The sequence below is a fragment of the Trachypithecus francoisi genome, unplaced genomic scaffold, assembly GCF_009764315.1.
Source record: "Trachypithecus francoisi isolate TF-2019V2 unplaced genomic scaffold, Tfra_2.0 Contig00483, whole genome shotgun sequence".
Classification (NCBI taxonomy): domain Eukaryota; kingdom Metazoa; phylum Chordata; class Mammalia; order Primates; family Cercopithecidae; genus Trachypithecus; species Trachypithecus francoisi.
Genome location: NW_022680670.1, coordinates 58,466 through 82,700, shown reverse-complemented (window position 1 = coordinate 82,700; position 24,235 = coordinate 58,466). Strand labels below are relative to the sequence as shown.

Genomic DNA, 24,235 nt, shown 5'->3' with positions numbered 1-24,235 from the left:
ATCCACGGCTCTCCTCAAAGCTGTCAGCCAGAGTCGTTCGCGTCTGCACCGCCCCCGCTCTTCCCTAATGGACTGCAGCTGTGCGCTGTCTGCAGAGGTAGAGTCTACAGAGACAGGCAGGCTTCCTTGAGCTGCTGTGAGCTCCACCCAGTTCGAGCTTCCCAGCGGCTTTGTTACTACTTAAGCCTCAGCAATGGCGGGCGCCCCCCCCCAGCCTCGCTGCTGCCTTGCGGATAGATCGCCGCCGACTGCTGTGTTAGCAGTGAGGGAGGCTCCGTGGGCGTGGGACCCTCCCGGCAGGTGTGAGATATATTCTCCTGGTGTGCCTGTTTCCTTAAAGCGCAGTATTGGGGTGGGAGTTACCCGATTTTCAGGTGTTGTATGTCTCAGTTCCCCTGGCTAGGGAAAGGGATTCCCTTCCCACTTGCGCTTCCAGGTGAGGCGATGCCTCGCCCTGCTTCAGCTCACGCTGGTCAGGCTGCAGCAGTGACCAGCACCGATTGTCGGCACTCCCTAGAGAGATGACCCCAGTACCTCAGTTGAAAATGCAGAAATCACCGGTCTTCTGTGTCGCTCGCGCTGGGAGTTGGAGACTGGAGCTCTTCCTATTCGGCCATCTTGCTCCGCCCCCTGCTATAATATTTTAATGTGTTAACACAGTGGTTTCTAATATGTAAAAATGTTACTTTCATATTCGTATTTTTAATTCTTTGTAATATTCTCTATTGCTCATGCAAACAGTTTTCATATCAATTTATCCTTCCTAAAAATGATTGGGAAGAATGAGTATAACTACGAAAACATGGTGCAATCTTGGCTCACTGCAACCTCCGCCTCCTGGGTTCAAGCAATTCTCCAGCCTCAGCCTTCCGAGTAGCTGGGATTACAGACATAGGCCAGCACGCCCAGCTAATTTTGGAGTTTTAGTAGGGATGGGTTCTCCATGTTGCCCAGCTGGCCTCGAACTCCTGATGTCAAGCAATCCGCCCGTCTCGGCCTCCCACAGGGCTGGGATCACAGGAGGGAGCCACCGCGCCCAGGCCAGACTGCTTTTTTAAACGTGGGGTTGCTGATCCTGTTCCTCCTCAATGTGTGAGACCTCCCTTGAAGACCAAGGGTCTTCAGCTACACGGGCCAGTGTCTGCCGGCCCACAGAGGTTTCCAGCCTCCCTGGGATGAAGCTCCCAGAGGCAGAGGCAGGCCGCCACCTTTGCCATTTGGGTGGCTTAGGCAGTCCAGCTTTTGGGCTTTGGAGTGTTCTAGGTGACTGGGGGCTGAAGCGGACCCTTAGCACAGTGCAGCTGGTCTACAAAAAAGAGGCCAGACTGCTTTTTAAAGGGAGCCCCTGATCTTGTTCATCCTCACTGGGCAGGGCCTCCCAATGGGGGTCTCCAGCCACCTCCTACAGGTGTGTTTGGGCCACCAACAGGTGCATACCTCCCGGGGACAGAGCTCTTGGAGGGAGGGGCAGGCCGCCATCTTGGCTGTTTCACAGCCTTCACTCGTGTAACCTCCAGGTACAGGAAGATCCGAGCTGGCTAGGGACAGGATTGGGCCCCCAGCATACTGCAGCAGCCCTACAGGAAAGTCTCCAGAGTGTCACGTGGATGCCCGTTACCACATCTTTTCACTAGGCTGGTCCTCTGGGTCTGGGCTTCCAGCAGTCTCCCACCAGAGATACCAAACCAGCAGCAGCTCTGCAACGCCCTGAACAGAGCCTCCAGGAGCAACTGAAAGCCTCTCTGCCACTGCCTCTACAGTGGAACTGCCCTTGCTACCTTCGGACTGACGAAGCAGCAAAGACCCTACCTGCCTTATCCACACCTCCAGTAGGCTGCAGCTGACCCAAAAAGAGGAGGCCAGTCCATCTCTCACTGCTTAAAAAAAAAAAAAAAAAAGGCAGTCTGGCCATATTTCACCGAGCAGCTGTGCTGTGCTGGGGGTAGGCTTCCATTCCTGGTCACGTGGTTCACTTCCAAGCCAGACGGCTGGATCCGCCAAGCCACCCAGACCGCAGAGACGGCGGGCCTCATTAATTCATTCCACAGGGAGGGATGGTGCCCCCAGCCTCTGCAGGAGTTTTTCTGCATGCTGGAGGTGGAGACGCCAGTGCCTCTGAGGGCCCTGTGAGCAAGAAGACACGCGTTCTCAGGCCCATATGCTGTGAACATCCTCACTAAAGCAGATGCTTCTTGGAAAATCACAAGTGGTACTGAGTCATCAATGACGCTAAACCTGAAGCTACAGAATGCTACAGTAATAGCTGTTATCATCCCCTGGGCATAAGGAAAGAGATGCACCTCACGGAGGTTGGTGTCAGATTGAGGGAAGAACTTTTGGGACTTAATTAGAGAAGCTTCTATAATGCCTCATTCTAGGATATTGCTAAAAAGACTTCTTTAGTTGTGAGTAACATTAACCAGCTTGAGTCAGCTTATGGAAAAAGGAGGTTTTTATAAAGAGCTGTGTTTGGGGGAGGCCCAGGGCAGGTACAGAGCCAGCCCCAGAAAGGACCTGGAGCCATGGCTTGGCTTGCCATGTGTCTCCCCTCTGCTCACTCTCTGGTGCACTGATCTGCCTGATCTCTCTGGGCACAAAGGAGACGGTGGGTGTCCCAAGAATGCCTGGTTGATAATTATGTGTTCTTCAGTTGCCATCCGAGCAGACACTATATAGTATATATAGTGTTACATATACACAGTATATATAGTAATACATATACATATACATAGTATACATATATATAGTATATAGTATTAAATATATAGCGTATATATAGTATTATACATATATATTTAATATAAGTAAGCTAAATATATATACTAATATACCATATTGCACTATCCCTGGTTTCCAGCTGAACCTGGGAGAATGAAGGTGACTCACCCACCTATGGCCGTTGATCAGAGGAGATAGCCAGATAATTTCTTTAAAAGGATAAGGAAAATAGTATGCATGTTTATATCATATATGTATCTTTATACCATAATTTTCACTATTTTTGCTGACCACTGTGCATAAAGTCCAATGCCACTTATATTTAATATGCTTTTACTAAATACATATAGTCACTTATATTTAGTACACTTGTACTAAATTTATATATGCATGGCATATATATGTATACACTAAACATATATACACTATGTATACTATGCATATATACACACACACACTTTGCATATATATTTAGCATAAGTATTTCCCATGAACCACTGGGGATATACTTATACTAAAAATATTTTGGTTAATCTGAAATTCACATTTAATCAGGTCTTGTATTTTTACTCTCTAATGCTGACAACCTTCTAACGTTAATACTTTAATGACCTTGGTTGTGGAAGGCCTCACTGCGCCTTTTGAGTAAAGACACTGGAAGGAAGCAGGTGCAGGAGTCCTGTGGTCCCCTGGGGAGGAGGATTTGTGAACAATGCCAGGGCCTGGGCAGAAGAGTCTTCGTGTGCTTGAGGAACAGCAGCAGTCCTCCTGCTGTGACTGAGGAGTGAGGAAGAGGGCTGGGGAAAGGGGGAACTGTGGGCCCTGACGGGATGAACCTGGGAGGCCGATGCCATGACCCTGGCCTTGACTCTGATAAGCTGGTCTCCCAGGGGAGGGGTCAGCAGAGGAGTGACACCATCTGGAGAGGGGCTTAGGAGGCTCTGTCTGGCTGTTGGTGGAGATTCCACAGTGAGCTGGAATAAGGACATCTGCAGAGAGCACTTGAAGGGCTTTGCCCTAAGATACAGGCAATGGTGGCCAGGACCTGATGTCAACAGAGGCAACAGTGAGATGTGATCAGATCCTGGACAGGACATAATGGCATCATTTGCAAGGTATAGTGCAAAATGAAAATGTGGGGCCTCTTGTTTTAAAACCATGAAGAAGTTCATGATAGTGATAGCAGAGCATGGAGCCCCTTCCAAACAAGAGACCCTTTGTCACCACATGGACCGTATGACCAGGAAGCTGGCCCTGATGGCATCCACAGCATCTGGTCATGAACTGTAGCGGGAGAGAGGAAAGGAGACTCCAGCCTGAAGAAATAAAGCTGCAGAGCTAGTGCGGACCGATGGGAGGTGGGAGCGGGAGGAGGCTGTGGAAGACACATTCTTGGAACAGGGAGTATAAATTGTGACCAGGGAAAACAGTGGAACATCTTCTGGTCTTTCTACAACCCAGTTAATTAAACATTAGTCATGCTAACTCCACAGTAATTTCTAGTGTTCTTCCGCTCCACTATCCTCACAAACATTTGAAGTGGTGACAAGTTGTTTGTGGGGTTGCACGTCTGTATGCCGGTGGAAGAGGGTGCATAGGATACTGAAGATAGGAGGGTACACATGCACTTTGTGACTTGCTGGGCATAGTGCAATTTTAAAAAATAATACTTTAAAATATCCTAATAAGTAAAACACTACATATTGATAGAAGCAATTAAAAATTTATAGATGCAAATAATGCCTGAACTAGAAGGGAACATTTTTCAACATAAAATTTGTGATTTTTATTAGGCCTTTATGTGAAATATATATACAACTTCCTTTCCACAGGAAAGTAATTTTTAAGGTGAAGTAATTATTTTATAGGAAGCTACTGTTTTTATATTTTTTGGTATCATCCACATGCTTTAATTGTTTTATTGTTTTTAATACTATACTTTTGTAGGTTCTCTTGAGTTTTCTTAAAAGTGATTACATTGTCTGCAAAATAATATTTTGCTTTCTCTCCTTAGCCAATATTTATATTTTGTTTTACAAAAAAGTATAGTGAGGAAAAGATTTCCTCCACAATAGTGACAAAAATCATAAAATATGCAGAAATAAGAATGAGCTAAACATGTGCATGAATTACATGATGAAAACAGTAGAACTCTATTAAAGAGTCTTATAGAAGGGCTGCCCAGTGAGATATATCTTCTTTGGGTATGATTCAACATCAGGGAGAACTCCTTTCCCCCACATTAATCTAACTATGTGAGATGAACCCTACCAGCATTCTAGTAGGATATTTATTGGATTTTCACAAAACTTTTCAAAAGTTTACTTGGCATAAAATAAAACTGAGAACATTCACTGTCCTCATCGTAAGATGGAGATGTGACAGTAACCACGATATAAGGCCACTGAGGGACAAATGGATCAAGCACCAAGATGCACTGGAATCATAGCACACACTCAAACATGCAAACAGTTGAGGTATTTTCACTGTGGCACAGGATCTTTTGTCTTCTGAAAATGACCATGTCTTTCCATGAGTGGGATTGTTAATTTGTGTAGTTTTAAATTAGGTTTAAAAAATTGAATTTGTTTTAAAAAAAAAAAAAAAGTACTTGTATGGATAATAAGATTTTTGGTGCTGAAAAAATACAAGTGAGGAAGTTCCAGAAAATTTTAAACAACTACAAAAAAAAAAAAATCAAGGGGTCAGCCTGGTTAGCCACTTAAATAAGAATTAGAGAAATTTAACCAAGATTGTACTCATGCAGATATGGACAGGTCCATCAAGAAGAATATGGCCATGAAACCACTCCAAATATATATGCAAATTTGGAACATTATGGAAATTAAATCACTTTGAAGGAAAGGTAGGTTGTTATCTAATTATCAACTATATATTTAGAGAACAAAAAGCTGGCTTCTTACTTTATCCATGTCACCTAGCACAAATCAGATTGATTAAATTTTTAAATGTTATTCATGAAATTCTTAGTTACAGAAGAAAATTAGAGTGAGCCATACTTTTAAAAACAAGACAAGATAGGCCGGGCGAGGTGGCTCACGCCTGGAATCCCAGCACTTTAGGAGGCCGAGGCGGGCAGATCACGAGGTCAGGAGATCGAGACCATCCTGGCTAACACGGTGAACTCCGTCTCTACTAAAAATACCAAAAAATTAGCCAGGCGTGGTGGCAGGTGCCTGTAGTCCCAGCTACTCGGGAGGTTGAGGCAGGAGAATGGCGTGAATCCGGGAGGCAGAGCTTGCAGTGAGCTGAGATCATGCCACTGCACTCCAGCCTGGGTGACAGAGCGAGACTCCATCTCAAAGAAAAAAAAAAATGAAGACAAGATAATTGTGGGTAAAACAATGGGAAAATAATGCAACTTGAAGTTCAATGCCAAAGGCACCCCAGGTTCAGCATCTCAGAGGTCAGAAATGGTAAAGGGCAGAGTGTGGGTCCAGTGATGGAGAAGGTGGTCCAAGAGTGATCAGCTTCCTAGGCAAGCTCTAGTATGTGAGTTTGGACTGAAGACCTGTTGCTGTCTCAATACTGGCATTTGCTGGTTGAGTATCCTTAGGCAACAATATTAAACTTTTTTGAGCTCACTTTTCTCCTCTGACTAGTGGAGGCATTTACTTCTGTTTTGTTCACCATACAGGCCTATTCAGTCTTGTTTGAGTTCATGGGTGTGAAAACTCCATGCAAACTGTAAAAGTTTGTAGGTTGAAAGAATAAAGACCACTGTCCCCTTTAAGCAACGACCTTCACCTAGATTCAAGTCAGTTATAGACTTAGAGATGAATGAATTGCAGCGGGAAATGATTTTACATTTCTAATTCCTTCAATGTTAGATACACTGGGGAAAGAAAAAACTCATTTAATTATGTCTGCTCCATTCCCTAGGAGCAATCTTTGATTCCCCTGGGTAGGTGGATTCTTCATCCTTCAACCACTGTCTCTTCTGCCCTGGGGAAGTCACATTGAAATCAGCTAAACCTAGCACATATAAAATAAATTTCGTGCTTGGTCCAGGGATGAGGTGAGTGAAGAAAGTTAGAAAGCATCTTATCATAAATAAGCTTGTGGTAACAGACACAAAAGTTACTGCAAAGGATTCAGCAAAGTGTGCCTCTTTCTACCCTTTCTTGTAATGTGTTTCCCAACTCCAATTTAACCAGCTAGGACATACTGCCCCAAAAGGTGTCACTTATAGCAATCATTCAGATAAAAAGCAAATAAATCAATGTCGAGCTCAGCTTTTGTGTTTCAAAGTAGAACACTGAAACTTAAGACAGAGCCAAAGCTCTTGAGAGAAAAGCCTTTTTAGTTATAAGAACTTGAGCTTCTTGAAATTTTCAATTTTAGGTTCTGATTACAATCAATAAAAGAAGAATGAGATTTTTCAAGCTCACTTGGAATTGACAAAGATTCCATTTGCCTGGGGGAGAAGCAGTCCATAGTCTTAGTAGAAGGAAGAGAATAAGGTACCCCTTATTCTGTTGGTCTCTGCTGGACCTTCCACCACATCCTGTCTTCAGTCTTGTTGGAGTTAGGCGATAGGCCAAAGAGATGATCTCCGAGAATCTCTTTCTTGAACTGAAAAAAAGTTCATATGGAACCAAAAAAGAGCCCGCATTGCCAAGACAATCCTAAGTCAAAAGGACAAAGCTGGAGGCATCACGCTACCTGACTTCAAACTGTACTACAAGGCTACAGTAACCAAAATAGCATGGTACTGGAACCAAAACAGAGATATAGACCAATGGAACAGAACAGAGTCCTCAGAAATAATACCACACATCTACAGCCATCTGATCTTTGGCAAACCTGAGAAACAACAAGAAATGGGGAAAGGATTCCCTATTTCATAAATGGTGCTGGGAAAATTGGCTAGCCATTAGTAGAAAGCTGAAACTGGATCCTTTCCTTACTCCTTATACGAAAATTAATTCAAGATGGATTAGAGACTTAAATGTTAGACCTAATACCATAAAAACCCTAGAAGAAAACCTAGGTAGTACCATTCAGGACATAGGCACGGGCAAGGACTTCATGTCTAAAACACCAAAAGCAACGGCAGCAAAAGCCAAAATTGACAAATGGGATCTCATTAAACTAAAGAGCTTCTGCACAGCAAAAGAAACTACCATCAGAGTGAACAGGCAACCTACAGAATGGGAGAAAATTTTTGCAATCTACTCATCTGACAAAGGGCTAATATTCAGAATCTACAAAGAACTCAAACAAATTTACAAGAAAAAAACAAACAACCCCATCAAAAAGTGGGCAAAGGATATGAACAGACATTTCTCAAAAGAAGACATTCATACAGCCAACAGACACATGAAAAAATGCTCATCATCACTCGCCATCAGAGAAATGCAAATCAAAACCACAATGAGATACCATCTCACACCAGTTAGAATGGCAATCATTAAAAAATCAGGAAACAACAGGTGTTGGAGAGGATGTGGAGAAATAGGAACACTTTTACACTGTTGGTGGGATTGTAAACTAGTTCAACCATTATGGAAAACAGTATGGCGATTCCTCAAGGATCTAGATCTAGATGTACCATATGACCCAGCCATTCCACTACTGGGTATATACCCAAAGAATTATAAATCATGCTGCTATAAAGACACATGCACATGTATGTTTATTGCGGCACTATTCACAATAGCAGACTTGGAATCAACCCAAATGTCCATCTGTGACAGACTGGATTAATAAAATGTGGCACATATACACCATGGAATACTATGCAGCCATCAAAAAGGATGAGTTTGCGTCCTTTGTAGGGACATGGATGCAGCTGGAAACCATCATTCTTAGCAAACTATCACAAGAAGAGAAAACCAAACATCACATGTTCTCACTCATAGGTGGGAACTGAACAATGAGATCACTTGGACTCGGGAAGGGGAACATCACACACCGGGGCCTATCATGGGAGGGGGAGGAGGGAGGGATTGCATTGGGAGTTATACCTGATATAAATGATGAATTGACGGGTGCTGACGAGTTGATGGGTGCAGCACACCAACATGGCACAAGTATACATATGTAACAAACCTGCACGTTATGCACATGTACCCTAGATCTTAAAGCATAATAAAAAATAAATAAATAATAATAATAAAAGAAATGTGGCCACATACACCATGGAATATTATGCAGCCATAAAAAAGGATGAGTTTGCGTCCTTTGTAGGGACATGGCAGCTGGTAACCATCATTCTTAGCAAACTATCACAAGAACAGAAAACCAAACACCGCATGTTCTCACTCATAGGTGGGAATTGAACAATGACATCACTTGGACTCGGGAAGGGGAGCATCACACATCGGGGCCTATCATGGGGAGGGGGGAAGGGAGAGGGATTGCATTGGGAGTTATACCTGATATTAATGACGAATTGATGGGTGCTGACGAGTTGATGGGTGCAGCACACCAACATGGCACAAGTATACATATGTAACAAACCTGCACGTTATACACATGTACCCTAGAACTTAAAGTATAATAAAAAATAAAAATAAAAAAATAAAAAAGTAAAATAAAAATAAAAATAAAAAAATAAAAAATAGAGACATAGGGAGGATCCAAGGGGAAATAACCTATAATCTCATCACCCAAAGACTCCTAGCTGACTAAAAAATAGGTAGAAAGAACACACATGCATTTTTGTCATATTCAAAGGAAAAGAAAGATTCTAAATATTAAAAAGCAAAAGCCAAATTATCCGTCTCCCTACCCACACTACCAACTCTCTTCCGTGATATCCAATGTTAATGATACAGACGACTGCTTGCCTGTCTCCTTTCCTGTATTTCAGATGTTTATGTGTATTAAATATGTGTCTGAATGTCTATATAGCCATTCATACACATGCGTGTTTACTTTTGCTTTTACAACAAGCTTTATATTAATATGCCATGTATACCTGACTTTCAATAAAATAGTATATTCAAGATATATTAAAATTATTTCAAGCTTAACACATATATTACTTTCTAATTCTTTTGTTTGTTTGTTTGTTTTTGAGACGGAGTCTCGCTCTGTTGCCCAGGCTGGAGTGCAGTGACGCCATCTCGGCTCACTGCAGGCTCTGTCTCCTGGATTCATGCCATTCTTCTACTTCAGCCTTTGGAGTAGCTGGGACTACAGGAATACGCTGCCACGCCTGGCTAATTTTTTTTTTTTTTTTGTATTTTTTAGTAGAGATGGGGTTTCACCGTGTTATCCAGGATGGTCTCGATCTCCTGACCTCGTGATCCACCTGCCTCGGCCTCCCAAAGTGCGGGGATTATAGGCGTGAGCCACTGTGCCCATCTTGTTGCTAATTCTTAACAGCTCTTCCATCATGTGTGTGCTCTATAATTTATTTGAGCAGTCTCTAGTGATGACATCATTTTGATCTTGTTAAAGTTTGTGCTATTACCAGGACATTGCCATGGTCATCCACAGGTTTCACTGAGTGTTGGTGACACTAATAATGATGTATTAATAGATTCTTAACAGTGATTGGTAGGGGGTGGCCCTGTGATCCAGACCTGGCCAATGAGGCAGGAGGAGTGAGCTAAGGAGTGCATAGGAGGAGCTTACTCACATTCAGGAAGAACAGGTAGAACAGAGGCTTTTCCCTGGGATCTTTCTGCCTCTGGATGTTGGTGTTGATGATGTGATGTCTGGAGCTGTGGCAACCACCTTGCTACCAGCTTGAGGCTGAAGCATCATGAACAGAAAGGTAAGGATGAGAGAATCCCAGGGAAGCAGAGCTAGATGCTGGGAATTCTGTTCCCAAAGCTTGTCTCACCCAGGGGCTTCTTGTTATGAAAGGTAGAGTGTTCCTTTGCATTCAAGCAAGCATTTTTAATTGGGGCCTTTGTTTACATGCAGCGGAAAGCCTCTTGCCAGGTTTCTTCTGCATAGTTTCTCCTTCCCTTGCTTCTTCTCCACATCTCCTCCTACTTTTGTGGCTGGTGGATTTGCCTCCTTCCCATTTCCTCTTGGCCCATCCACTCTTACAAAAATATTAGTGTCTTCTCATAAAATTCCAGAAGGTCTTCAATGATGCTAATGACATTAAGTACAGGGCTTTTCAAAACCCCCACAAAAGGCTCCAAGTGGGCTGAGCAACAGGTCTACTTGGCTGGATGTTTTGTACAATAAAAAGTATGTGGTATTTTCATTGTAGACAGTTAAGGCTTTTTCTACTCTGGCCTTCTTCTTCCCATTCACCACCCCTGGATGTTTAGGGTGAAGACAGGCATTTTGGTATCTGGCTAAGAGGAAGTGAGTTGAGTTGATGCATTTAACCTGGGGTGAAGGAAACACAACCCGTGGTTCTCAGTCACTCCTGTGCATAGTCATGTTGCCTCAAACTGTCCTGGTGTATGAGTGGCCCCAGACAAGGCCCTACCACTACTTCAGTTTTTACCTAAAGCAGCAGGAGAGGTAGTACCTTGGTCAGAAAATGTCCCCAGCACCTCACATTGGAAACCTGTGATTAGCAGAGAGGAAAAAGGTTTGTAATGTATGGAGCCAGAAGCCCATCTGTGGATAATGATTCCCAGCAGAAATATGGAAAATTTTAAGTGCGTGTTCTGGTTCTTTTTGACCCTAGTCAAAAAAGGAAGTTTTACTCTATCAGAAATGTAGTCAGTAATATGGCATGTAAAATAATTAGTGCATCACGCAGTTGTTTTTATTTTTGATGGGAATTGAATGAGATAGAATTTCTCAATTTTTGACATTTGTAGGGCACAGATCTGTGTGGTAAAACTACCCATAATAAGGATATATGTGTGAGAAGTGGCACAGAACTGATAGATGGGGCTGACCTCCCACTTCTTATCCTGACCAAGCCTGGGAGCTCCACATAACAAAGACATAAAATTGCGACCAGCTCGAAGAAGTACTTGCTTCAGGACAAACTCCTCCTGCACATTCAATGAGCTAATAGGTATAGCACATAAGGACATTTTTAGGCAATTCTGAAGCTTAGTACAAAAGTGACAGTTTAAAAATGCTGCCTTTGCATGCATTGTCAATAGAAAAATTTGTTAAGGTCCTCAATTTTAAGTCAATAAAATTTAGAGTTATTAAAATCTTAGAGCTTGCATATGAAAGGAAAATGAAAGAGGCTTTTCCAAAGTAGACAACCATCAGAAAAATGTGCATGATATGAACAATTATAAATTTTGAATCAAGATGTTATGCACCATCAATTTTACGAGTGATCAAACCTTTTAGTGGAAAAACTGGTTTATTCTTCTGCTATACTTTGACAAAATCCTATTATAAATTAAATGTCTTATAATGAGGCAAATAGTGATGCATTAGCTGAGTATAAAAACATTGAACAAAATTATAAGTTTTGTCAGTAGCTAACTAATAAAAATATCATGTGAGTAAGTAAAAATCATGTGGATTAAGAAGAGCAAATCTGCCTTTTCATCTGCAGAGTGGATGGATGGACTGATGTTAACAAAGCCAATGGCATCATGAGCATGACAGAATGTTTCTCTCAAGCAGCAGCTTTGAAATGTCAAACAGCCTCTTCTTGGCTGATGACCACTTTCTGACTCTGGGCAGGTGTCTGAGGCTGGGATTAGACACAGCCCCTTCTCCTGGCCCAGCACCCAGCCCTGCAGCTGCTTCCTCCAGTCCAGCAGGCTATACACCAAAAGATGCATGGTGGAGCTCCCAGTACCCCCACTGCCAAGTTAAATCCCTCTTAGCAAATCAAATTCATCATATTTGTCCCCCACTGTCCCATCTACATGCTCATGTCAGAGGTGTTTGAAGCAGAGCAGCTCCATCTTGAGTAGGGGGTGGGTAAAATGAGGCTGAGACCTGCTGTGCTGCATTCCAAGATGGTTAAGGCATTCTAAGTCACAGGATGAGATAGGAGGTCAACACAAGACTGCTTTCTGACTCAATGGAAGACCTCATTCTCTAGAGTCAGGGGCTGTCAGAAACATTGCTTATCAGTAAGAAGAACATTCCGCTACCTGGAGGATCTATATCCACCTTTATACAGAAGCACAGAGCTACAGAGAAGGGGTTTATGGACAGAACAGTCCACATCTGGCTGGACTTTATGGGTTCTAAGGATATAGGACCTAAGTCCATTTTGCAGGCCAGGCTTGACACTGGCTGCTTTACACAGAGACCTGCCATGCTCTGAGTCCATCAATATCACCTCAAAATTCTTCCCCCGGTCCTATAACAACCTCTTTTCTTTTCTGAGTCATCCCAGCTTTCTTGGTATGAATTTATTCCCTTATTGCAACAAGCCAATAGACCTGAGTCTGTTGACTACAGAATCGGTGTTGGTGACTGATTGCAAGAGGATCTGTGTTATTTTTCCAGATTTTGTGATGTTTGCAGTATTTTTCAGCATTTTTGTACATATAATTTCCATGATTTAATTTCTTTTCCTATATAAACATTAATTTTTGTGCTTAATTTTGTATTGCTAACATTGTGCTATTTTTTTTTTCACAGAGAGCCCCTATAATGTATGCTCCTCAGGCCCTGCAGCACCTTGGTCCTCCTGTCCTTGTTATGGCAAGTGTCCACCAGCCCAAGGGAAGACTGTGCTGTCTCGTGCTTCCCAGGCCTCCGATGCACTCACCCCTCCTTCCAGAGCGATTTCTCTTTGCTGGATGAGGGGTTTCTAACCTCTTCATTTTCAGTCTTTTACCACTGATTTGTGACATTATTTTTGGTAAAGAAAGTCTTAAGAAAAGGCATAAAATTTCCAAAATGGGAATTGAGTGATATGGAATTTTGTAATTTTTGATATTTGTAGGCACAGATCGGTGTGGTGAAACCCTGTCTTACTCTCCTACAAAGACCTAGTGGCTTCAGAACACAGTTCAGACGATTCATTTGGCTCTGAAGATATACCTGCTCACCCTCAGCATCCCTATCCACTTCTTCCCTCCCAAATAGAAGACACACAGGGAGAAGGTAGGGGAAGCCCAGTATATAGCCCACACTTTACTCCCAGCTTTCTCAAGGGAGAGAGAGAATTGTGTCTGAGAAGTGGCTTAGTTTACACAAAATCATCTCTTCATTGTGTGTCTTGATGGTGGTCGCTTGTGTCAAAGGAGATCTTCCGTTCAGGTAGAAAATCATGAGCAACTCCCTGCAGGGATGTCTTCACCCCTAATCACCACTCTGAGCACCTCCTACTCTGCATGCAACCCCTCTCTCCCAACAGAAGCCTGAGTGACTACATCTGCCCACCCCAAAGAGGATGAGTACCAGACTCAAGTCATGGCCTCATGAGTGATGCTTCGCTTCCCAGATCCCAAAGATCTCTGTAAATCAAATCCAAGCAGAGATGAAAGCTCTCCTCTCTGCCTGTCTCCTGGTGCAGGCCCGCAGAGGAGACCTCCCCCAGGGCAGGAACCACCAATTCAAGGGTGAGAGCAGTACAGTGGCGTGGGAGTAGGAGGTGGTTGGTGCAGCTGACCTGGTACAAACCCCTAGACATTCTGACATGTGGATTGCACCAAGGACATTCTGTCCTCCAAAGGAACATCATAGATTTGGAAAGAGCAAAACTGTTTCTGTGAAAGGAAAGAGAGAGGGACAATCAGGGTGGGTTGCATTTAAAGTGGGAGACACCCAGACATGAGACATCAGAGTGGGGGCAAGGATGGATGGAGGTGAGACACTGTGCCCCTACCTGCTCCGGCTGAGTCCCAGAGCACTGAACCAAACTGTGCAGTGATGACTCCATTTCCCCTCCTAGGTGGGGATGGAAGCCTCCAGGTCACCAGGTGGCATTGCCTCCATTTCCAGCCTGCAGGGTTCCTGCCCCAGCACAGCCCTGTGAGGAGCAGCCTGTACAGGGTCTCAGGAGTCCCACGGATGCAGGACAGGGGGAGGTGGCTCACTGCCCCCAGCTCCTTCAACCTCTTGTGCCCAGGCATGCACTAAGAGGGGTCAGAGGGAAGAAGCCAGGGCAGGGCAACTCCCCCTCAAAGAGCTGGGTCATGGGAGGGGTTGACAAGGGCAGTGTAGCTCTTCCCTGATTGGAGACGTCACAAGACCCAGCAGGTCCTTGGAGAGGCTGGTGTTGGGTCAGCGGGGCAGGTCCAGGGCTTTGCAGCTAACAGACCTCTACGTCACTCTAATCTGCTCAGCGTGACTGTAGCTGTGGGCAGGTGCCTGAGGCTGGGAGAAGGGGACCACCCTTGAATTGGTGGCTCCTATCCTCGGGGAGGTCTCCTCTGCGGGCCTGCACCAGGAGACAGGTAGAGAAGGCATCAGGTTTTCTTTTGCACGGCAGAGCCCCATCTCCCTGCCCAGCACCCAGCCCTGTAGCTGCTTCCTATGGTCCAGCAGGCAACAACCCAAAGCACACAGGTTGGAGCTCCCAGCACCCCCATTCCCAAGCTAAAGCCCACTTAGCAAATCAAATTCATTACCCCTTCCATAGCACCCCACCTACACGCACACACATAGGCATCTACATGAACTCACCCCAATCCTCACTTACATGGATCTATGCACCAATGTCCATACTTCCCCACACAACCACATGCACACACACACTCTCATGCACCTCCCACACACACTTGCATATGCGTGTATACACATGCACCTTTCCATGTGCAAAACCACACCTGCACACCTACTCACATGTACATGCACAGACATATAAGTTCATATGCACACACATCCATGTCCTTCCCAACACACATCTGTCTGTGTGTGCACAAACACACATGCATCTTTCCATATACATGTACCCATGCCTGCATGCCCTGCTCTAGGCATACCGATGTGCTTACATACATACGCTTCAAAACATGTGAAGAAGCACACACACACACACACACACACAACTCTGCAGTGCACAACTGTTCCCTGACCCACATCAGGCATGTACCTCCTGAAGTTCTGGCTGCTCATGGAAGGAACAGTTGTCCAAGTTGGGCTGGAACTTGGCGCATGTGGTTTGCCCCATCTCCACATCAAAGAAGTAGTTCATCCTGAGCGGGGTGTGAACAGGGAAGGGAGTCTCATGGTAACTGTGGGTGGGGCCGGGTGGAAAGTGCGGGAGACCCCTGGCAGGCGGTGGGGGTGTCAGAAGAGGGAGCAGCAGCCGCTGGATGAATGTGGGAGCCCACAGGTGTCTCTTGCTCCTCCCCGCAGGGAGCCATGCTGCCAGCACTGGTCCTCTGTGCACTGCTTGGAAAACTCACCTGATTTTTAAAAATTGCCTTGAATGAGGTAGAATTTACATAGAATAAAATGCCTAACTGTATGTGTCTAACCTGGGGGATTTATTTTTTTTATGGATTTCAGGATACAGACGTAGTTGTGTTTTGTGGACATATTGCATAGAGGTGAAATCTGGGCTTCTAGGGTACCCATTACCAGATAATGTACATTATACTCACTAGGTGCTATTTCACATTCACCTCCATCCCACTCTCCCGTTCTTTGAGCCTCCGCTGTCTATCATTCCACTCTGCATGTCCGTGAGTATCCATTGTTTAGCTCCCACTTACAAGTGAGAGCATGCAGTTTTTGATTTTCAGTTTGAGTCATTTCAATAAGGATAATGGCCTCCAGTTCCATACAGGTTGCTGCAAAAAAAACAAAAAAAACAACAACATAATTTCATTCATTTTTGTGGCTGAGTGGTATTCCATGGTGTGTGTATATATATACATATGGAGTAGTATTGGATATATATATATCCAATTGTGTGTGTGTGTGTGTGTATGTGTGTATATATATATATATGGAGGAGAATTCAGACACACACACCACCTTGCTTCATCCAACTGTCCATCTGTCCATCGATACCATGACTTTGCTATTGTGAAAAGTGCTGCAAGAAACATACAAGTGCAGGTGTCATTTTCATATAATGATTTATTTTTAGGGGGTACCTATCCAGTAGTGGAATTGCTGGATCACAGGGTAGTTGCTGAGAAAACATCATACTGTTTTCTATAGAGGTTGTACTAACATACACTTCCACCAACAGTGCATAATTTTTTTCTTTTCCCCACATCTTCTCCAATGTCTGTTGTTTTTTGACTTTCTTTTGAGACAAGGTCTCATACACCGTACCCAGGCTGAAAGGCAGTGGCACGATCATACCCAACTGTAGCCTCAAACTCTTGGGCTCAAATGATCCACCTGCCTCAGCCTCCCGAGTAGCTGGGACTACAGGCCCATGGCAAGACATTTTTATTTTTTGTAGAGACAGGGTTTCACTATTTTGTCCAGGCTAGTCTTGAACTCCTGGCCACAAGCAATCTTCCCATTTTGGCCTCTCAAAGTGCTGTGATTATACACATGAACCACTGCACTCTGCTGTCTTTTGACATTTAGTAACAGCCTTTCTCCCTGGTGTACAATGATATCTAATTGTGGTTTCAATTTGTGTTTCCCAGATATTTAGTGATGTTGACCATTTTTTCACATGCTTGTTTGCCACTTGTATGTCTTCTTTTGAAAAATGTTTTTGTTCATATCCTATGTCCACTTTTAAAAACTTTAAGTTCTGGGATACATGTGCAGAACGTGCAGGTTTGTTACACAGCTGTACATGTGCCATGGTGGTTTGTTGCACCTATCAATCTATCATCTAGGTTTTAAGCATCACATGCATTAGGTATTTGTCTTAATGCTCTTCCTCCCCTTGTCCCTTACCCTCTGACAGGCCCCGATGTGTGATGTTCCCCTCCCTGTGTCCATGTGTTCTCATTGTTCAACTGGCACTTATGAGTGAGAACATGTGGTGTTTGTTTTTCTGTTCCTGTGTTAGTTGCTGAGAATGATGGTTTCCAGCTTCAACTATGTCCCTGCAAAGGACGTGAACTCATTCTCTTTTATGGCTGCATAGTGTATATGCCACATTTTCTTTATCCAGTCTATCACTGGTAGGCATTTGGGTTCCAAGTCTTTGCTATTGTAAATAGTGGTGCAACAAACATATATGTGCATGTGTCTTTATAGTACAATGGTTTATAATCCTTTGGCTATATACCAGTAATGGGATTGCTGGGTCAAATGGTATTTCTAGTTTTAGATCCTTGAGGAATCACTATACTGTCTTCCGCAATGGTTGATGTAATTTACACTCCCATCAACAGTGTAAAAGCATTCCTATTTTTCCACAGCCTCGCCAGCATCTGTTGATTCCTGACTTTTTAATGATTGCCATTCTAATTGATGTGAGATAGTATCTCATTGTGGTTTTGATTTGCATTTCTCTAATGATCAGTGATGATGAGCTTTTTTTTTCATGTGTTTATTGGTTGCATAAATGTCTTGAAACGTGTTTCTTCATATCCTTTGCCCACTTTTTGCTGGGGTTCTTTGTTTATTTTCTTGCAGTTCCTTGTAATTCCTTGTAGATTCTGGATATGAGACCTTTGTCAGATGGATAAATTACAAAAAGTGTCTCTCTTTCTGCAGGTTGCCTGTTCACTCTGATGATAGTTTCTTTTGGTGGACAGAAGCTCTTTAGTTTAATTAGATCCCATTTCTCAATTTTGGCTTTTGTTACCATTGTTTTTGGTGTTTTAGTCATGAAGTTTTTGCCCATACCTATGTACTGAATGGTATTGCCTAGGTTCTCTTCTAGGGTTTCATGGTTTTAGGTTTTTTTTATTTTTTTATTTTTTTTATTTTTTTATTTTTTTATTTTTTATTATCCTTTAAGTTCTAGGGTACATGTGCATGACGTTTATATCATGTATAACTCCCCAATGCAATCCCTCCCACCTCCCCCCTCCCCATGATAGGCCCCAGTGTGTGATGTTCCCCTTCCCGAGTCCAAGTGATCTCATTGTTCAGTTCCCACCTATGAGTGAGAACATGCGGTGTTTGGTTTTCTCTTCTTGTGATAGTTTGCTAAGAATGATGGTTTCCAGCTGCATCCATGTCCCTACAAAGGACGCAAACTCATCCTTTTTTATGGCTGCATAGTATTCCATGGTGTATATGTGCCACATTTTCTTAATCCAGTCTGTCACAGATGGACATTTGGGTTGACTCCAAGTCTTTGCTATTGTGAATAGTGCCGCAATAAACATACGTGTGCATGTGTCTTTGTAGTAGAGTAATTTATAATCCTTTGGGTATATACCCAGTAGTGGGATGGCTGGGTCATATGGTACATCTAGTTCTAGATCCTTGAGGAATCGCCATACTGTTTTCCATAATGGTTGAACTAGTTTACAATCCCACCAACAGTGTAAAAGTGTTCCTATTTCTCCACATCCTCTCCAACACCTGTTGTTTCCTGACTTCTAATGATTGCCATTCTAACTGGTGTGAGATGGTATCTCATCGTGGTTTTGATTTTCATTTCTCTGATGGCCAGTGATGATGAGCATTTTTTCATGTGTCTGTTGGCTGTATGGATGTCTTCTTTTGAGAAATGTCTGTTCATATCCTTTCCCCACTTTTTGATGGGGTTGTTTGTTTTTTTCTTGTATATTTGTTTGAATTCCTTGTAGATTCTAGATATTAGCCCTTTGTCAGATGAGTAGATTGCAAAAATTTTCTCCCATTCTGTAGGTTGCCTGTTCACTCTGATGGTAGTTTCTTTACCTGTGCAAAAGCTCTTTAGTTTAATTAGATCCCATGTGTCAATTTTTGCTTTTGCTGCCGTTGCTTTTGGTGTTTAAACAGGAAGTCCTTGCCCATGCCTATATCCTGAATAGTACTACCTAGATTTTCTTCTAGGGTTTTTATGGTATTAGGTCTAACATTTAAGTCTCTAATCCATCTTGAATTAATTTTCGTATAAGGGGTAAGGAAAGGATCAAGTTTCAGCTTTCTACTTATGGCTAGCCAATTTTCCCAGCACCATTTATGAAATAGGGAATCCTTTCCCCATTTCTTGTTTCTCTCAGGTTTGTCAAAGATCAGATCGCTGTAGATGTGTGGTATTATTTCTGAGGACTCCTGTTCTGTTCCATTGGTGTATATCTCTATTGTGGTACCAGTACCATGCTGTTTTGGTTACTGTAGGCTTGTAGTATAGTTTGAAGTCAGGTAGCGTGACGCCTCCAGCTTTGTCCTTTTGACTTAGGATTGTCTTGGCAATGCGGGCTCTTTTTTGGTTCCATATGAACTTTAAAGCCGTTTTTTCCAATTCTGTGAAGAAAGTTATTGGCAGCTTGATGGGGATGGCATTGAATCTATAAATCACCTTGGGCAGTATGGCCATTTTCACGATATTGATTCTTCCTATCCATGAGCATGGTATGTTCTTCCATTTGTTTGTGTCCTCTTTGATTTCACTGAGCAGTGGTTTGTAGTTCTCCTTGAAGAGGTCCTTTACATCCCTTGTAAGCTGGATTCCTAGGTATTTGAGGATATTTGCATCGATGTTCATCAGGGATATTGGTCTAAAATTCTCTTTTTTTGTTGTGTCTCTGCCAGGCTTTGGTATCAGGATGATGTTGACCTCATAAAAACAGTTAGGGAGGATTCCCTCTTTTTCTATTGATTGGAATAGTTTCAGAAGGAATGGTACCAGCTCCTCCTTGTACCTCTGGTAGAATTCAGCTGTGAATCCATCTGGTCCTGGACTTTTTTTGGTGGGTCAGCTATTGATTGTTGCCTCAATTTCAGAGCCTGCTATTGGTCTATTCAGGGATTCAACTTCTTCCTGGTTTAGTCTTGGGAGAGTGTAAGTGTCCAGGAAATTATCCATTTCTTCTAGATTTTCTAGTTGATTTGCGTAGAGGTGTTTATAGTATTCTCTGATGGTAGTTTGTATTTCTGTGGGGTCGGTGGTGATATCCCTTTATCATTTTTTATTGCGTCTATTTGATTCCTCTCTCTTTTCTTCTTTATTAGTCTTGCTAGCAGCCTGTCAATTTTGTTGATCTTTTCAAAAAAACCAACTCCTGGATTCACTGATTTTTTGGAGGGTGTTTTGTGTCTCTGTCTCCTTCAGTTCTGCTCTGATCTTAGTTATTTCTTGCCTTCTGCTAGCTTTTGAATGTGTTTGCTCTTGCCTCTCTAGTTCTTTTAATTGTGATGTTAGAGTGTCAATTTTAGATCTTTCCTGCTTTCTCTTGTGGGCATTTAGTGCTATAAATTTCCCTCTACACACTGCTTTAAATATGTCCCAGAGATTCTGGTATGTTGTATCTTTGTTCTCATAGGTTTCAAAAAAATCTTTATTTCTGCTTTCATTTCGTTATGTACCCAGTAGTCATTCAGGAGCAAGTTGCTCAGTTTCTATGTTGTTGAGCGGTTTTGATTGAGTTTCTTAGTCCTGAGTTCTAGTTTGATTGCACTGTGGTCTGAGAAACAGTTTGTTATAATTTCTGTTCTTTGACATTTGCTGAGGAGTGCTTTACTTCCAATTATGTGGTCAATTTTGGAATAAGTGTGATGTGGTGCTGAGAAGAATGTATTTCTGTTGATTTGGGGTGGAGAGTTCTATAGATGTCTATTAGGTCCGCTTGGTGCAGAGATGAATTCAATTCCTGGATATCCTTGTTAACTTTCTGTCTCGTTGATCTGTCTAATGTTAACAGTGGAGTGTTGAAATCTCCCATTATTATTGTATGGGAGTCTAAGTCTCTTTGTAGGTCTCTAAGGACTTGCTTTATGAATCTGGGTGCTCCTGTATTGGTGCATATATATTTAGGAGAGTTAGCTCTTCCTGTTGAATTGATCCCTTTACCCTTATGTAATGGCCTTCTTTGTCTCTTTTGATCTTTGATGGTTTCAAGTCTGTTTTATCAGAGACTAGGATTGCAACCCCTGCTTTTTTTTGTTCTCCATTTGCTTGGTAGATCTTCCTCCATCCCTTTATTTTGAGCCTATGTATGTCTCTGCATGTGAGATGGGTCTCCTGAATACAGCAGACTGATGGGTCTTGACTCTTTATCCAGTTTGCCAGTCTGTGTCTTTTAATTGGAGCATTTAGTCCATTAACATTTAAGGTTAATATGGTTATGTGTGAACTTGATCCTGTCATTATGATATTAACTGGTTATTTTGCTCGTTAGTTGATGCAGTTTCTTCCTAGCCTTTATGGTCTTTACATTTTGGCATGTTTTTGCAATGGCTGGTACCGTTGTTCCTTTCCATGTTTAGGGCTTCCTTCAGGGTCTCTTGTAAGGCAGGCCTGGTGGTGACAAAATCTCTAAGCATTTGCTTATCTGTAAAGGATTTTATTTCTCCTTCACTGATGAAGCTTAGTTTGGCTGGATATGAAATTCTGGGTTGAAAATTCTTTTCTTTAAGAACGTTGAATATTGGCCCCCACTCTCTTCTGGCTTGTAGAGTTTCTGCTGAGAGATCTGTTGTTATTCTGATGGGCTTCCCTTTGTGGGTAACCCGACCTTTCTCTCTGGCTGCCCTTAAGATTTTTTCCTTCATTTCAACTTTGGTGAATCTGGCAATTACGTGTCTTGGAGTTGCTCTTCTGGAGGAGTATCTTTGTGGCGTTCTCTGTATTTCCTGAATTTGAATGTTGGCCTGCCCTACTAGGTTGGGGAAGTTCTCCTGGATGATATCCTGAAGAGTGTTTTCCAACTTGGTTCCATTTTCCCCCTCACTTTCAGGCACCCCAATCAGACGTAGATTTGGTCTTTTTACATAATCCCATACTTCTTGCAGGCTTTGTTCATTTCTTTTTCTTCTTTTTTCTTTTGGTTTCTCTTCTGGCTTCATTTCACTCATTTGATCCTCAATCGTTGATACTCTTTCTTCCAGTTGATCGAGTCGGTTACTGAAGCTTTTGGATTTGTCAGGTATTTCTTGTGTCATGGTTTTCATCTCTGTCATTTCGTTTATGACCTTCTCTGCATTAATTAGTCTAGCTGTCAATTCTTCCACTCTTTTTTCAAGATTTTTAGTTTCTTTGTGCTGTGTACGTAATTCCTCCTTTAGCTCTGAGAAGTTTGGTGGACTGAAGCCTTCTTCTCTCATCTCGTCAAAGTCATTCTCTGACCAGTTTTGATCCATTGCTGGCGATGAGCCGTGCTCCTTTGCAGGGGGAGATGCGCTCTTATTTTTTGAATTTCCAGCTTTTCTGCCCTGCTTTTCCCCCATCTTTGTGGTGTTATCTGTCTCTGGTCTTTGATGATGGTGACGTACTGATGGGGTTTTGGTATAGGCGTCCTTCCTGTTTGATTTTTTTCCTTCTGACAGTCAGGACCCTCAGCTATAGGTCTGTTGGAGATTGCTTGAGGTCCACTCCCGACCCTGTTTGCCTGGGTATCAGCAGCAGAGGTTGCAGAAGATAGAATATTGCTGAACAGCGAGTGTACCTGTCTGATTCTTTCTTTGGCAGCTTCCTCTCAGGGGTGTCCTCCACTCTGTGAGGTGTGGAGTGTCAGACTGCCCCTAGTGGGGGATGTCTCCCAGTTAGGCTACTCAGGGGTCAGGGACCCACTTGAGCAGTCAGTCTGTCCGTTCTCAGATCTCAACCACCGTGTTGGTAATCCACTGCTCTCTTCAAAGCTGTCAGACAGAGTCGTTCGCGTCTGCACAGGTCCCCGCTGCTTCCGCTGTTGTTTTTTAGCTGTGCCCTGTCCCCAGAGGTGGAGTCTACAGAGACAGGCAGGTTTCCTTGAGCTGCTGTGAGCTCCACCCAGTTCGAGCTTCCCAGTGGCTTTGTTTACCTACTTAAGCCTCAGCAATGGTGGACTCCCCTCCCCCAGCCTCGCCGCTGCCTTGCGGTTAGATTGCCACAGACTGCTGTGTTAGCAATGAGGGAGGCTCCGTGGGCGTGGCACCCTCCCGGCCAGGTGTGGGATATATTCTCCTGGTGTGCCCGTTTGCTTAAAGTGCAGTATTGGGGTGGGAATTACCCAATTTTCCAGGTGTTGTGTGTCTCAGTTCCCCTGGCTAGGAAAAGGGATTCCCTTCCCGCTTGCACTTCCCAGGTGAGGCAATGCCTCGCCCTGCTTCAGCTCTCGCTGGTCAGGCTGCAGCAGCTGACCAGCACCGATTGTCCGGCACTCCCTAGTGAGATGACCCCAGTACCTCAATTGAAAATGCAGAAATCACTGGTCTTCTGTGTCGCTCGCACTGGAAGTTGGAGACTGGAGCTGTTCCTATTCGGCCATCTTACTCCGCCCTCGGGCATACACATTTTTAAAATGTAGTACTTACCACCAAATTATCTATCTGAAAAGTAATCAGCAACTTAAACTTTTAAGTAGCAGTATAAAACATCTTCACAAATATTGTGGATAGAAAACTGTTTGATTCCTCTTTTAAATTCTTATACCAGAAATGAAAAGGATTTTTTCCTATATACATAAGTAATTTGTAAATCTGGAGAAAGGTACTTGGCCTACTTTTAGAGTGTTTGATGATTTGATTTGAAAGAATTCCCTGTAAAATGAAGATGTACTTTTCATCGAATGTGTATATATAACTTTTCATCGAATGTGTATATATAACTGATATATATAACATATCATATCTGTATCTGTATCTTATATATAATAAACAACATAGGCTGGGTGTGGTGGCTCACACCTGC

The 24,235-nt window shown here is 43.1% G+C and overlaps 1 long non-coding RNA gene across 1 annotated transcript; it reads right to left on the bottom strand.

Moving 5' to 3' along the window:
• Positions 1-14,500: 14,500 nt before the first annotated feature.
• Positions 14,501-16,339, bottom strand: LOC117084410. The gene is made up of 3 exons (XR_004437442.1): positions 16,149-16,339; positions 15,635-15,950; positions 14,501-14,980 (listed from the first exon to the last, which is right to left on the bottom strand). It is a non-coding gene; the product is annotated as an uncharacterized LOC117084410 (long non-coding RNA).
• Between the last annotated feature and the right edge of the window lie 7,896 nt (positions 16,340-24,235).